The sequence below is a fragment of the Pagrus major genome, chromosome 9 (assembly GCF_040436345.1).
Source record: "Pagrus major chromosome 9, Pma_NU_1.0".
In the NCBI taxonomy this organism is placed as follows: Eukaryota; Metazoa; Chordata; class Actinopteri; order Spariformes; family Sparidae; genus Pagrus; species Pagrus major.
Window position 1 is genome coordinate 5,871,141 of NC_133223.1, and position 4,808 is coordinate 5,875,948.

General features: G+C 40.1%; 1 long non-coding RNA gene across 1 annotated transcript; it reads left to right on the top strand.

Annotated features, from left to right (window-relative positions):
- LOC141001935 (uncharacterized) lies at positions 1-1,126 on the top strand. The gene is made up of 3 exons (XR_012179614.1): positions 1-146; positions 714-810; positions 975-1,126. It is a non-coding gene; the product is annotated as an uncharacterized lncRNA (long non-coding RNA).
- The last annotated feature ends 3,682 nt before the right edge of the window (positions 1,127-4,808 follow it).

The following is a 4,808-nucleotide window of genomic DNA, read 5'->3' on the forward strand; positions in this document are numbered from 1 at the left end:
GCTGCAGCATCCCTGGCTGCTCATCCCTTTGTTCTGTTTCCTGTGTTTTCTTACATTAATAAACCGCCTTGCACTTTGTTTTGGTCCCCCTTGTTTCATTGTGTTGCTTCCCTGGAGCCGGGGATGTAACACAAGACAGTTTATTGGTGAGTTGGCAAATCTTCATAGATGCTAGTTTGTTTTTTCATTGACTGTACTTTGCTAATGTGGTTTTATCTTGAAGTGGTTTATATGAATAGACTAATGAGAATCTACACTTTCTAACAATGTATGGTATGTCTGTACATTAAATTGAGACGTTTGCCTATTTGCTTAGCTGTGACTGTAAAGTTTGGCGAACTAGCCAGATGCTGACTTTTAAGAGGTTAACAGCACATGACTTCTCTGATTCAGTTCCAGGATGTCCAGTGTTATTGCGTGAGTGTCTATTCACCAACAGGAACAACACTTTACTGTACCCTAGCCTTAAGTTATTGTGTAACGGCACACATTGAGAGTGTGTGAGTCTGTGTGTTTGAATTCAATTGAGCCTCTCAATGAATGGATGTATTCACCAGTCACTCTTTCTTCTCTTTACGCTCTCTTATGTGCATTCATTCCTTGAAGTACAGTTCCCCTGCAACTCCATTCAGATCAAGTCAACATTATAGTACAATTCTAATAATGATAAGCGGGGGTGAAAATCAATCTACATTTTAATCCTGTGTCTGTAGGCGTGGCAGCGGTGACAACAGCAGCAGAGAGGCACACCTGCAGATCATCACCTCATCAACGTCTGCTATTTATTCCCAGTCTCTTCTCCGGTGCCAGGTTGTTCCGTTCCGTATGGTGATTGTATCAGTGCCGCTTTCTATTGTGTTTAGCTATCTTCGAAAGTATTTTGTAGTGTTGAGATTTCTCCTGTGCCTATGCTCCAGTGTTTTTCCCTGTCTGGGCTTTGTCTCATGCTTGTGTTTTGTTTCCCTCGTATGCAGAACTTCCCGCGCCTCTCTGTTCCGCTTCCTGCTCCAATGGCTCACCTGAGTTCCCTCCATGCTGCCACTAGACAACCCTGCCTGCATGCTGCCCTCCTCGTCCGCTATTTCCTCAAGAACTCAGTCCTGTAATAAATTCCTTTTAAACCTGATTTCCAGCCTCTGATCTCTGCATTTCAGGTCTAGACCAAAACCCACCGTAACACATCAAATGTCTAGGAGCCTTTCATGCGTCAACAAGCCAGCACAGCTGAGTGACTTTTATAAAAAGGTCTGGTCTATCCAGTGTCATGTGACTCTCAAGTAACTACATTGTCTGACAGTCCAGCAATCTGTGGTTGTAGCGCCATGGTTCACAAAACTCAACGTCCTAATAATCAAGCTTTTTGGCTTTGGCAGCTTCTCGTATTTTCAAGGCCACTGTTTTGCATGACTTATTGTGCAGTGAGGTTGTAATGTTTGTATTATGTTCTGAAATTAAGGTAATTCAATCACAGAGAATGGCTGGTTGCCTTCACTGATAAAGTCAAGCAAAGCCTTGTCTAAGGTTCCCTGCCTTACCTGTAGGACAGACAAGGAAAAGGCACTTACATTTGCATTCTTAAAGTTAGGTTGAGTCTTTAATGTAGAGTTCTATGAGGTACTTATCCCTAGTCGATGAATTACCTTCAGCAGATCTCCCCTTGTGTGGAGAAGCAGTGCGTAGCATCTACAGGGAAGCAGAGTATTGTCCTGCTGTGCACTTCTCCATACAGGAGGACTGACAGTCATATACTGCAGGTAATTAACTGTTACCAACAAAAGCAATGAAGGACCCACTTCATGTATAACAGCATTTAATAACAATGACACAATAATTATAATGCACATATATACACGTACCATTTCAGTGAGACAGGTGAACCTTAGCTGTGGTGATCTTTGTGGCAGTGAGAGCAGAAAAGCATTTCACACAAAGATAGGTTGTTACAAAAGGCATCAAAAACTACATAGCTTTCAGAGATGATGCTGCGTACTCAGCCTGTTGTTGGATCCAAAAATTAACAAGTGACATTTTGGGGAATTCCAAAACCAGAATGCTGTCTGATAATTCACGCAGCATCTCCTGTTCAGCACCTGTCAGATCATCTGGTATTTCTGTTGCGTCAACAGAAAAGGGGTCTCTGATCCAGCCAGGCCTGGCCTCAACTGAAAGTTACTCTGTGAACTGGTCTGCCATGGGTAAGAGGTGCCAAGACATTGCATCTTGAATCGAAGTGTCAGATGAACCCAGCTTGAGATAGGTCTCCAAAGGTGGAAAAGCAGCAACACCCCCAGCCCTGACTTTTGTGGCAAGCAGCTGCAGCTTTTTCTTCATGACAGTGATTTTGTCATGGACCTCAACAATTGTCAGACTGTATTTCTGTAGTCCCATGTTGTGCTAATTCAGATATGAAAATGTATGCTGGATAGGCAAAATGTCCCAGCCACTGTGGGTCATAGAACAGATTAGACTGTTGCTCTAGGAAAAAAATATCCTCACTTCATAATGCATTTGTAGAGCCTGGTTAGCACTTTACCTCTCAACAGCCATCTAACTTCTGTATGCAACAGAAGTTGCACATGTTTACTGCTCATTTTTTTGCAGAGCACACTGAAGATATGCAAGTCCATAGGTCAAGCTTTGATGTAAGTGTCTATGACAGCACTGTCTAGCATGGACTTAAGTTCCTCTGGCTTTTCTCTTGGTGTATGCTGCACTGGCTCCAGTTGACATTTGGGACTTTCTGTCATATCCTTGCCACTACACCACTGTTTCGCCCAGTAATGACTTTCACTCCATCTGTACAAACACCTGTGCATTTGGTCAAGTCAATGCCATTCTCTTTAATAAATGTGACAAAAGATTTGCTCTCCAGTTGTCCTGGTCAGACAAACTCAAACTCATATCTAACACATTGTGGCCTTTGCTGCTCCTCTGGCCCTGTGATGGTAAATCCCAAATTGAGATGCCTGAGCCTGGTAACCTCTTTTTACTTTCTTGCTAGAAGTGGTGCTGCCTGGCTTCAGCACTGGCGCCTCGACATGGCATGGAGTTCATTTGACCAATCATGGCCAGCTTTGTCACTTGTCTTTGTCACTATTTAAATATTCCACTCATGCAGCTTTTTAAGTCCCAATCTAACTGCATTCGATGGCTTACTAGTTCATGTTGGCTGTCACGTTCATTGACGTATAAGTCACGTCATTTCACATTCAACCAAGGTCCAAACTAATCAAAGAATAACTGTGGTATAAATTTACAGAAAGAATGTATGACTTGTGCATTGTTTAGGTGATTTGGAAGTCTCAGAGTCCTTCGCACTTGCAGAGGTAAAGATAAAGATATAATGCAGAGCTTGTTGTTATGTACCAGACTCCCCTGATGTTACTGAATGTGAAATGACATTGACAGAAAGTTACCCACATTGTTCGCATTCTCCAAGGCACCATTATTTTACAGGACTGTAGATGCCTTGGAAAGTCTTGCAAAATGCCATGACATTAAACCTTTTGATATTTGACTGTGTCCATGTATTTGTGTCATAATAAACTATATTCACGTGAGGACAAGTGAAGCTTATTGGGTTTATTAAGTTTATTGATTTATTCATTAAAGCAATGAGCTGTCACTCGAAGCAGGCTGAGGCTTCACCTCAGTGCACAAAAAGTTCAATATGTTCATCATGAAATGTTCCGTTTTTGTGTCACTTATTTATGAGATTGCTTTGTTATGAGATTACTAAACTGGATTGGTAAAAATGAATAAAATCAACTTTAAAAGTGCTATGTGTAATATAAATGACCAAGGAATACAACAATGTATAATTTATCTACATCAAATTGAACATTAATATGTTTATCATTTGGGCTCTGTTTATACCTTAATAGGGCAACGTATCCTTGGAGATACAACTCATAAGATCCAAAATACTGAATATATGTATATTTTGAATGTGGAAATATTTTTCTTAGGGCCTAAAGAGATGAGTGATGACATTAAATTATTTTTTGCAACTTAGTTTCCACTCCTGCCTGTTTTAGGGGTAGCATAAGCAATGTAAAGACAAACGTGATTCACAGCATTTAATTACTCTTCACCGTGACATGTACGTTTGTCTATTCATGCTCAGGGTCTCATTTCAGGCCCCATGCAGAGTGTCTCTACAGTATGTTTGCCTCACTGGAGTCAGGCTGCACCTCAGTGCACAAAAAGTTCAATATGTTCATCATGAAAAGTTCCGTTTTTGTGTCACTTATTTATGAGATTGCTTTGTTATGAGATTACTAAACTGGATTGGTAAAAATGAATAAAATCAACTTTAAAAGTGCTATGTGTAATGTAAATGACCAAGGAATACAACAATGTATAATTTATCTACATCAAATTGAACATTAATATGTTTATCATTTGGGCTCTGTTTATACCTTAATAGGGCAACGTATCCTTGGAGATACAACTCATAAGATCCAAAATACTGAATATATGTATATTTTGAATGTGGAAATATTTTTCTTAGGGCGTAAAGAGATGAGTGATGACATTAAATTATTTTTTGCAACTTAGTTTCCACTCCTGCCTGTTTTAGGGGTAGCATAAGAATAAAATCAAGCATAAGAATAAAATCAACAGGCTGAGGCTTTACCTCAGTGCACAAAAAGTTCAATATGTTCATCATGAAATGTTCCGTTTTTGTGTCACTTTTTTATGAGATTGCTTTCTTTGATTCACAGCATTTAATTACTCTTCACCATGACATGTACGTTTGTCTATTCATGCTCAGGGTCTCATTTCAGGCCCCATGCAGAGTGTCT